The 11512-nt window shown below is 46.4% G+C and overlaps 1 protein-coding gene across 1 annotated transcript in view; it reads right to left on the minus strand.

Annotated features, from left to right (window-relative positions):
* LOC127749374 (lysosome membrane protein 2-like) overlaps window positions 1–11295 on the minus strand; it is a 45029-nt gene extending 33734 nt beyond the window's left edge. The window contains exon 1 of the mRNA XM_052267376.1: window positions 10682–11295. The gene's annotated coding sequence lies outside the window, so the exon portion shown is untranslated. The remainder of the gene's footprint in view (window positions 1–10681) is intronic.
* Between the last annotated feature and the right edge of the window lie 217 nt (window positions 11296–11512).

The following is an 11512-nucleotide window of genomic DNA, read 5'->3' on the forward strand; positions in this document are numbered from 1 at the left end:
GTACACTCATTAAGCCAGCGCACGGGGGCCTGGCTCCCGCCCAAGTAGCAGCGCAGTCTTTTAAATGGTCATGAGCAGGCGCACCCGCCCTGCGCTGCCTGCGCGCAGTGGCTGTCAGTACTCGGCACCGCTCGTGTTCTTGCGGGTTAGCCAGCCAACTCGCTATGTACTCGCTCCGGACATAAAGGCAGGCGCGGATTAAGGGGGGGGGGCGATCGCCCCCCCCCCCATCGCCTCTAGAGAGCCGCCTGAAAGGTAGGCAATTCGCGCCACAAAACCCCTGTATGTAGGCAACCGACAGTGCATCGCCCCCCCTGTCAGCCGGACCTTAATCCGCCACTGCACCACGCTAGTGTTCAACTTACGCTGAACACCATGAAAGATTTAGAATCATAACTTGCACACGTCGGTGTTTAAATGATGCACACTTGTTTTCCCCAACCGTGGGTTCGTTTCACAGTTAACAAGCATTGTTGACGTTTTTATTGAAACCTAATACATTCACTATCATTTGTGGTGTGTAGTCGGTGCGAACCGTTCGGCTGCACTCGACGGTGCAGAGACGGCACAGCTCCTCGGTGCGGACAGAACGCTCTGACTTACACAACGGCGCTCGCGTACACACGCACGCACACACATGGACACTTGACACGGTTTAGTTTAAAAGTCTCACTGCTAATTACGTCCAACTCGTTGTGTGTGTGTATGACACCAAAGTAGGGGAGTGATTGAATCGTGTCATAACACGGAAACAACTCACCTCTTTTTTGTGTTTTGTTTTCCGGTGCCGCTATAGTGTAGAAAGAGGTAGACCCGAAATGCGATGACTGTAAGTTTGTGAGTGAGACCCCTCGATTCCTAACTGATGGATCGTTGTATCGGATGTTTTTATTAAAAGGCATTTTTCATGAGTCTGATGTGTGGTTCGCTTTTGTCCCTGCGTGCGCGTGCTTGTATCGTATGCGTGGCTGTGGCGAGTGCATGTATATAGTTGAGACGCAAGTCGTTTGTGAGGGAAAATGCCTTCATCCAGGAACCCGGGCATACGTTAACCAGGAGAGATGGGATTAACATGGTTAAGTGTATGGGAGATGCCTGTGTGGCCTAGCACATATTGCTTGATCGGCGGGACGGGAGTATTAGTAGGTGTCAAGTTTATGATTGTAATGCATCATAATACCTACGTTGACATTCAAATTGTTTAACATTTTGGTCTAGCACTAACTTGTCAGTGTTGAAAATTTCCAGTCAACACCTGTATTATGCAAATATGACAGAAAAATGTGGAAACGTTCATCTGTAAGTAAAATACTTAAAAACAGTGCCAAAGTGAAAAATTATTGGCAAATCCCTCCTTTCAGTCCCATGTAAAATAAAGAACTTTGTCGTCCTCAAGGGAAATAGAGGGGTGAAACACCACACTAAATGGAAAAGAACTCTCATGTCCAGCTAAGATCGTTCTCAAGCATATCTCAATCGGTTGCAAATTTTTCGGTAATGAAAACCGAGCCAAAAACTTTCAACTTGTATCCACCTAAGTAAAAATCGTACAAATATAGATACAATAGATACAAATTTGCACCCGATTAAGATGTCCTTAAGAACGCGTGTCCGCTAGTAGGCACAAAAGTGTCCTTTCTCATTTCGTGTGCACGAGAGCCGCTGCGGGGCACGTATTTGTCTCCTCACTCTCTGGACCGGTGCCAATATTTGTTTTTATTATTATTGTTGTTATTTTATTCAGTGCGTTGGCAATTAAGTCCGGACAGCACCTTAGATATACATAGTTGGAGGCTTGGTTTTCTGGCCACTGAAAAGCTGCGCCGTACAGATCGACTTATTGATTATGCCAGTTGTATTCATTTTTTTTCCTATTAGACGCTCTAAATATAACTGATTGTGCCATTCTGATACTGTAAGAAACGTTTCAAAAGTCTCAATCCTCGCTGTCTATAAGATAATTAGGAAGGTTTTAAAATTATCTTTGTGTTACACTTTTTCGTGCACTTTTAATTATTTAAAATATTTAATTTTGCTTTCGATATTTCAATGACTTTGGCCATTTCTTATTTGAAAAATGGGAACACCGGCAACAGCAAAATATTGCAAATGCCAGAGACGCCGGCAGCGCAATCGACAACTTTGTTAAGATTAAGGCGTGTTGAAAATCGTCGGGTCATTTTTGAGCCAAGCTTGCAATAACATAGCGTCATCAGCACGCTACGATGTGGCGCTAATGATGAAGTGGGGTGCAAAAAGTAACGAGGTGGTGCACAACTGTGTGTGTGTGTGTGCATCGCAACTCGTGTTGCAGTCCGTATTGCAGTGGGGGCTGCAAGACCCACCGCTGCTGCTGCTGTTTCGTATTTCGCCGCCGCTCTGCTCTCCTTTAGCGATCCCTCTTTGCTTCCGGAGAGGAGCTCATCGGAGCGGGCGTGGCCCAGAGGGGGGGAGAGACGGAGGGCGCTCTGTGCATGGGCATTGCTCCCGGATGCTCAAGGTCGCTGCTGGGCGCCGGGCGGGGAGAGAGGGGAGAGCCCGCACATCAGTGCATATGAGATCGTAGTAAAGGACTCCCCCCCCCCTCTCTCTCGGCACTGTGTCTTCCATACCTACGGAAGATCTAGGCGGCGAGTAGCATGAGCACGACGCCTGCTCGTCCTAGCCTGTCATTGTCGTCGGATAGCCTAGTCTATTTCCATCCACAATGGGGTCAAATTATTCGCAACTGCATTATTTGCAACGCAGCAAATTCGTTCCATGCAGTGTTACTTCCCGATGCCCCGTAGACTTCAAAGCGTTTATTTTGCTACAGCAAAACTTTAGGCATTCATTTCAGACTGTGCACTCACTTCTGAACCACAAGGAAATGCCTCGAGTCGAGTTTACGAAGCATCTCCACCCTCCGCAATCTACAAAGCGTTTGCAAAGAGTTTATCTGCAAGAATTTAACGGTGCAAATTCGATGGTATTTGTTTCTCATGAAGACCGTGTAACAGGGCAGTACTTTCTGACCTGCGCTCCGACCCCTCCTTTGGACGCGCGTCACAGTCCTCTCTTCTGCACACGCACCTTGGTTCGGTATCTAAGCAGACCCGAGCTCGCCGGGTCGAACGGACTCGGGAAGATCGTCGCCCGATCCGGTTCAGCTCGGTACTCTGTTGACAATAGTAATGATCAGACCCGCGTGGAAAATACTGCCTACAAAAGAATCCGAGAAGATGACCAGTCCGTGAGCGATGCGTATTGCAGTGTTTAGTCACAGAAACGGCGTGAGAACGCGAGAAAAGAGGGTAGGGGCATGTGGGGCGCGAGTCCACCAGAAATCTAAGTGTAATAATGTCACACACCTGCAGGTGTGCTTAAAGAATCACACGCTTGAAGGTGAGTGACAAAATATTTACATACTTGTAGGTGTGCGACAAAATATTCACACATTTGTAGGTGAGCGAATAGAATGCATACACTTTGAAAGGTAGCCGTTTACTCGCCCTAAGTGTGTGAAGAGTCATTCGCACACCTGGATGTGTGTGAATGTTTTCACTCGCCCGCAGGTGTGCGACATTTGGACACTTGGATGTCCAGAGTCCTCGCCGAGCCGAAGGACCGCATTCCAGTATGGTTCGTACAGTGTCGCGCCACAGTTCCTTCCTCCTGTCAGCACTCCTTATTTCTGGTGGGCTGCCGCGGGCGGGTGGGCTGGCGCGCGGGTAGGCGGGCGGGGAGGCTGGCCAGACCTTCCGAGGACGACTCAGTCTCCAACCCGTCCTGCCGTATTCCTGTTTCATGCTTCGAACCCCTGCCCAGCCCAGCCCTGGCTGGACGGGCCTCCCGCAGCGGCCGACCGTGAACCTGTGCGAGGGACACACACACACACGCACACCTGCGCGCACACTCGCGCACGCTCTTAGCATCGCGTCACTTTATCATACCACCCATATACTCAACAACCATTTTACTCTTCCTCACAGTTATTCCACCGCATTTTCGCATAACTGCATGGAGACGCTGTGTCGTACAGTATCATAGTTTTAAGGGCAGTATACCCTTTGCAGGTGTGATACACTTGTGACCTCCAGTTATAAGTGTAGGACACATTATCGTGTACTTCCATTTTGTGTGCGCCTGTCCGACTCGTGGTAGGCCAGCCTACAGTGCACGCATGCACTACAAGGCAAGGTGTTCTTAATCTATCAGGTGCTAATGGACTCTTGAATTGGATTAACTCGGCAGTTTCGTAACGGCACACTTGGTATTGGGCATACTTTCTGGCTGATCCGCAGGGCTGTGCTGTATTTTGAATCTTCGATATCAATACGATACTATCTCGACATCAGGGGCTCCACATGCTCATAATGTGGAAATTGGCGCGTCGAGGCCTCGATATTTATCGTAGATATGGCACGATAAAAGATATTCCGAGATACACCGTGTTTTGTCTTGCACTGCGTAGTTCTTTGATATGTGTTTCGATATGTTGCTCTATACTGAATATTTTTCGATATTATTGAGACTTGATGCATTGAGTTTATGCTCGATATGTGGTCGATCTCGTCGTTTCGTGATATGAACATTTTGATATCGCAGCCTCAGCCGGAGCGGGAGCTGTCTGATCGAGCCGGAGCGAGCCGCAGCGTGGCGCTGGGCGATGCGTGAGTTGCCCAACTTGGTGGTCCGGGGTGGAGCAACGAGGCTCCCCGCCGTACCACGTGACCCGACCGAGAAAGACTCTTATATATTTCAGCAAATTCTATTTTTTTTTCTTCCTCGTCTCCACTGAGATTTTGGTTCGAGTCAACTAATGTGATAACTTTTTTCTTCGGATAGTTAAAAGTCAATAGCGAATGACAATGTCCAAAAAGCATCCCAATTCATTTGCAACTTTACGCCCATTATTTTAATGCAAAATTTCCTATTTATATCGACGGATAGTATATGTTTACAGTAAAAAGTAATTCGACCGACATAGTATAACCTACCATCACTGTCCTTTTTTTATTTTGTTGGTGGTAAAACTAGTCATTTTTAATTTCAGACCTAAACGAGTGAAAAAATTTCGTGTGCACTGTAATAGCACACGTCATGGTGATTTCGTTTAGAGTGCATCTCGCTGTGGCTTCACGTGTGGTTTGTGTTCTCTCGTCGTGATATCTGCACCGCAAATTTTCGCGATTCGGCTAACCACGTACCTCGAGGTACCGATCGGCAAAAATTATTTACCCCCCCCCCCCACTTGCTCCGGGGATGTAAAGCGTCATACCGTCTCTCTCTCTCTCTCTCTCTCTCTCTCTCTCTCTCTCTCTCTCTCTCTCTCTTATGTATAATTATATGTAAACCTTGGAATTGCCAAATTTTGTGATAGGAGAACTATCGCTATTGCTTCACTGCTATGGAAGATTGTAAAATACGAACAACCAGCATATCTCCGCGAATTGTTAAAATTCTCTGTTAGGCACAGTGATAAACTTGTTATTCCTCCCCATGACACCACCAAGTACACAAAATCTTTCGCTGTTATGGCTTGTAGAATTTATAATAACTACTCAATCCATTCTTACTTAAGATTTTCTACTGACTGTGTTTTAAAAAGTAACTTGAAAAGATCTCTCTGTGATAAGTACTTGAACTGAACTAAATGTTATCCTTAGGTTTTCTGTATTATTTTTACTTACTTGTGATCAGCTTTATGATTTAATTGTTTGTTGTTTCAAATGTGGATTTGTAACTAGAGAGCGGTGTGGTAGCTCTCGTGGGACTTTTCAGTCCTTTTGGTACCCCACCTTAAGCCCAAATAAACAATCAATCAATCAATCAATCTCTCTCTCTCTCTCTCTCTCCCTCTCCCTTTCTCGTTCTCTCTCTTTGGCTCGTTGCGAAATGGCGAGAAATTTTATTTAACTTATACGCAAGGACGGCACTAGAATATATATGGAAGTGGACGTCCTCTATGAACCTCGCTTCCCATCACCATGCGTGGGCGTCTGTCTTTAGCTTTATTTTAAAGGACACACACCCAAATCCATCTTGGTGGCGTACTGGTAAAACAAGTGTTAAATTTTGCTCGTCAACTGATGTTTGAGTTCAAGTGTGCATTTTCTAGACACATTGTTGTGCTTAACTAGGTTATTACGTCAGTTGGTGTTTGAAACTCTCGACATTTCCGAAAAGTACAGCAGCTGTACACCATATGCTTCCTATTGATGGCATAGACCTGTGTGTGTCCAAGTGTGCAGAATTTAGACATTTTCAAAACGTCTAAACTTTGAACATCACGCAAGTGTGCAACGGTGCAACTTTAGTTAGACACCATGTAGTGTGCAAAATCCTGACCTTCAGACACTGGTGTGTAAATTTTGCACACTTGTTTTACCAGGGTGGTGCATATTTTTCTGTCCAAATGACGGTTTGAGATTTTTACTGCATACTTTAATCCTCTTTCTGTGCATCGCCCTGATTACTCTAAGATTCTTGCAAACATGCCCGTCGTATAATTCATTACGATGAATTTTCAACCTACTCCAGAAAACCAACCAAGTATTCTGTATGAACCGCGGCGTTTGGAAGAAAATCGAAGAAATGTCGTGAAATATACTGGAGCAGCGGTGCAAGAGGTACCCCCTCCCCCAAAAGAAAGGTAGCCTCCTGAGCGCACCTGCCTTGGTGGGTGCCTCGCGGTGCCTCGCGGTGCCTCGCGGTGCCTCGCTGGCCAGCAGCCCAAGGCCGCCGGACCGCTCACTGCAGCTGCCGCACCCTCAGGCCGAGTACCACCGAGTACCCGATACACCTCAGCAGTATAATCCGTCTAAAGTGTGTGTGTGACATTCCAACACTTTTAAGTGTGTAAATGAGTGTCTTTAGAACGGAGTAAATGAGTAAAAATACAAATATGTCGGCGCTGCCCTCTTGTTTGTAAATGTAAAAGTATGTGGCATTTTAAACGCACTATCCCTCCTCTTTCGCCTTTTCCGTTCAGATTGACTTTTTTGGATCGCGAAATTAGAACCACACACGGACTTATTACGAAACATCAGTGGCGGATTAAGGACCGGCTGACAGGGGGGCCGATGCACTGTCGGTTGCCTACATACAGGGGTTTTGGGGAGCAAATTGCCTACCTTTCAGGCGGCTCTCTAGAGAAGACAGAGGGCGATCGCCCCCCCCCCCCCTTAATCCACGCCTGCGAAACATGGGCTTGAAAACTGGACATACTAATGCTATCAAGTGAGAAGTCACGTGCATTTGCTATTTTACCTGTGATAGAAACATATGTCTGCGGTTTTATCCTTGTTCGTCTAAACGCTAATCCAAAGTAGTCATAACGTATACAAGTGTCGAGACTTGAAAAGAGACCCATCATGACTCATCAGACTGTGCGTCTTACTTAAGTCGCAAGCACAGTGAACGGGGCCTGACCACCAACGAGATTTTTTCAGCTTTTTTTACTGTTTTAAAAGTCGTCAATGACCAGTATTTACAGTGTTTGAGATAATGCAGCTTATAACAAGGACAGAGCCTTATGGGCCAGGGGCCAGCCGGGCGGGCCGGTCAGCTGCGACCGCGCTCTTGCACCGTGCGCGCCCGGTGCCCGCTCGTTGCCCGCTCGTTGCCCGCTCGTTGCCCGCTCGTTGCCCGCTCGTTGCCCGCTCGAGGGGTGTTATATCACAGGACTGAATGTGCTCCCGTTCGGACCGGGAAAGCAACCCGCACAAATAAAGAGGCCAAGGGACCTGCACTTCCTCCCTCCCTTCTACTGGCTGACTGCGGTCCAGCATGCTAAACGGCTCGTGGGCTTTACTGATGAATTGATCTGAAAGTCTACACTGGAAAAACAAAGGTATGAATCAGCGCTCTTCTTGGGTTGTAAATGTCTCTCGTGCCTTTACAGAGGCACGAAAGATTTGCACCCCTGGAAAGGCCCCAAAGGTGCTAAATTTTCGTGCCTTTGGATACTTTCGTGCATGTTTTAAATGCATTAAAATTTTGTACCTTTAAAATCCATCAAGTCCTACCTTTTTTCCAGTGGGTGCTTGGAGGGAGGTTGTACTGTACAAGTGCGACACATTTTGTAAATGGCAAATTACAAAATGTGTCGTACATGAACGAACATATTTTTCGCAGTGGATATGAAATTTTAATCTAAATTTCTGTTTACATTTGTAAATATTGTAAATGCCAGTAAACCCATATCAGAGGCATGTGAATACGGCCATGTAAAACCCCCTCCCCTCGCAAATTTCCATCTCTGGATCAGGTCAAGGGTTACTCAGGTCTTTAAAAAGAACCAATCAGCGACTAGCACAAACATCTCGTCGGCCAATCGGGGCCCGACGCACAATATCATAATTAAGAAGAACAAAAGCGCACGTGTTGCACACAACCGAGTGGCATAATGGTCCATGACAAAACAGACCGTTGTGTTGGCTCAGTCATGTGTTTGCCCGTGGGTCAGCACCAACAGAGAGAGACAGACAGACAGGGAATGGGCATTCCTTTTCGTCTGTCAAGCAGAGCCATCTTACACTGATAAACCAAGGGTACATCTGCAAGTGACTCGAAAGCTGTGCAGTTTAAAGTGCGCAGCGCCACAGTACCTCAGAATAGACGCTTATTGCTTGGGAACACTTGCAAGTTTGCTACTGCTACTACGTAGTTGAGCTCTTTCAAGTATTTGACTTGTAGCTGGATACTTATATGTGTGAAGCAGTTGCACAGTTTGTTTTTCAATGGAGCCATCGTTCATACTATGTTAATGAGTTTCGCCACTGCACGATAATAATCTGTCACGAATAGTTCGTAATTAACAATAACGAGTATTATTCGTTGTGCGTAGTGGTTTAAAATCAAACTAATCTTAACATATAATGATTTTATGGTGTCAATTCATCAAGATGCTAGAGAAATATTTGCTGGAAAAACTTCTTTTGTGACCAAACAAACATTATAATTGATTACTGTTTTGAACAGGGTATCTTTGTTTCCAAAAACAAAAATTTGATCTTGTGTCAGCATGCACTTGAAACAAGAAAAAATTTACCTAAAAATAAAAAAAAAAAATTTCTGGGTGTACGCGCGGCTTTCCTACCTAAAACGCTTCTCCAGAAGAAAATTTTGAAAAAAATGTAAAAAGAGACAGAGTTAAATGCCCCTGGTTTTTCTACTAGGTTGCCCTGTTTAGTATTACTACCTACTAATGACCAAGCTTTCCCTGAACAAAAGACTTAACACAGAAACAAAAGTTCTGAAATGTTGTGTCAGAGCACCATTCTTTGTTTGGTCGCGCAACAAAAAGATTTGCTGTCAGAGCTAATCAAATTGACCTCTGACAGGTAGAAATTTGTTATGCAAGCCAATTATCATGAGCTGCCTTAATCTGTTTGCTAAAAAATCCGAATAGCGACGAATATCGGATTAAGGCATCTTTTTAGTACGGAATTATCTCTTCTAGCCAAATTTTCGCGACCCTATCTAATAATTGGCTCTTCTATCTAAATTCTTACTTTCTAGAAATCAATGTGACTAGTTATTAAGGAAGTAGCTTTTCCGGTAGCTTTGTCATCTCTTTTTTTTTTTGCTCTGAAAACTCAACAGCATGCATTGCATGCGTTATATAAAGCATGCATGGTATGCATGCTGTATTTAACGCATGCATTGAGATGCATGCTGTTTTTAACGCATGCATTGAGATGCATGCTGTATTTAATGCATGCATTGGGATGCATGCTGTTGCTACAACTCGTTTTTGTAGAATATTTACTAAGTGAGCTTTTCGGTTTAATTTTTGATAAGCCCATCGGATTCCTTGTGAAATTTCCGTTCGAACGAGCCTTCATGTGATGGGGTTCCCAACTTGAATACCAACGCTTCAAATATAATTTTTAAAAAACCCGCTAAACTGAACTTACGAAGTAACTATGCATCAGGGCCCCATCACATGTAGGCTCGTTCGAACGGAAATTTCACAAGGAATCCGATGGGCTTATCAAAAATAAAGCCGAAAAGCTTACTTAGTAAATATTCCACAAAAACGAGTTGGAGCAACAGCATGCATCCCAATGCATGCATTAAATACAGCATGCATCTCCATGCATGCGTTAAAAACAGCATGCATCTCAATGCATGCGTTAAATACAGCATGCATACCATGCATGCTTTATAAAACGCATGCAATGCATGCTGTTGAGTTTTCAGAGTGCGTGTGAATAACCAATTGAAAAGGTCGTTTCAGTACAAGGTTCTTTTTAAGGGTGTATCAAAATCAGAACTGATGGATGCGATCGCTTTCAGGAAAATGAAAACTTTGTGCATTTTTCTAAAAGAACCTCTATTTTTTTTCTTAAAGTACTTGAAATTGAAGAAAAAAAAATGGAACCGTCTGTGAGCTACAAATAATTCTGTTTTAGCTCTTAAGATAACCTGGCTACTCAAAAAACGTTTCAAGCGAACGAGGATTCAAATAGTGCCATAAGCGAAGCGTAGCAGCAGCTCCTCTAATACTTGTTGTTTTAGGTCTGATGCAGATAATCTTGAGCAACTGGCGTTTCGTTCGTAAAACAACCTCACACTCTTTGCGCGAATAGTGGCGCTCTGGTCGCACCCGGCGTATGGCGCCGTACTGCTGGTGCTTCCCCCTGGAGTCACCACTCGCACGCACATATCTGCCACAGAGGCCACTTGCACTCACCTTGCTTTGTCTGAGCTGGTGAACTGGCTTCTCCCGTTCCGGCACGAGCCAATCACAAGACGGTCACAAGCTAGTCACACGGACACTCACACACAAACGCACACGTGCACAAAATCTTGCGGCGCCGGCTGAAGAGTCGGTAATCCACTCGAGTAAAGGAGGAACGTCGATGGACGGCGGCACTTGTCACCAACTCGCACAACGCACGCACACAATGACACCCCGACCGGTCACGCGCGGTCACGCTCGGTCACGCGCGGTCACTCCGCCTCGCCACAGACGCGTCGCGGCGCCCCGCCGATGCCCCGCCCGAATGCACTGTCTCTCTGTCTGTCCGTGAGGGGATGCAGTCGCAGTGTCTCGGGTGCAGCTGCAGCGACAGCAAAGTGCACACGTCAACGAGTATCTCTGGTTTTCGTGTGTGAATTATAAAAGAAAAATAGTTGTTCTCTGTATATTCAGCAGTTGTGTCATGTCATAGGGAGTCAGTCGTTGGGTGCGCGGGCTGCGCGGGCGGCGAGCTGCGGCCGGCCGGGACCCAGGTACGGGTAGTGGTCCCGTGGGGTACCTGTCTGCGGGTCGGGCTGGACTCACGGCGCAGAGCGGCTCGCGCGCGGCCGGGGCCCCGCCAGCGCGCCTCAGCCAGCCTCTCTGGGGAGGGGAGGGGGCGGGCGGGGGTCAGCTTCTGCTGCAGTGTGTGCGCGCTTGTTTGAGTGTGTGTGTGTGTGGAGGGGGGAGGCTGCTGGATGTAGGGGAAGGGTGGCTCCCCCCACCCCCACCGTCACACACATTCGCGGGCTCGGTGCTCCTGGATTCATGTCCTCTCTCTCT

This window comes from Frankliniella occidentalis, unplaced genomic scaffold, assembly GCF_000697945.3.
Source record: "Frankliniella occidentalis isolate FOCC.00 unplaced genomic scaffold, Focc_3.1 Scaffold50, whole genome shotgun sequence".
Lineage (NCBI taxonomy): Eukaryota > Metazoa > Arthropoda > Insecta > Thysanoptera > Thripidae > Frankliniella > Frankliniella occidentalis.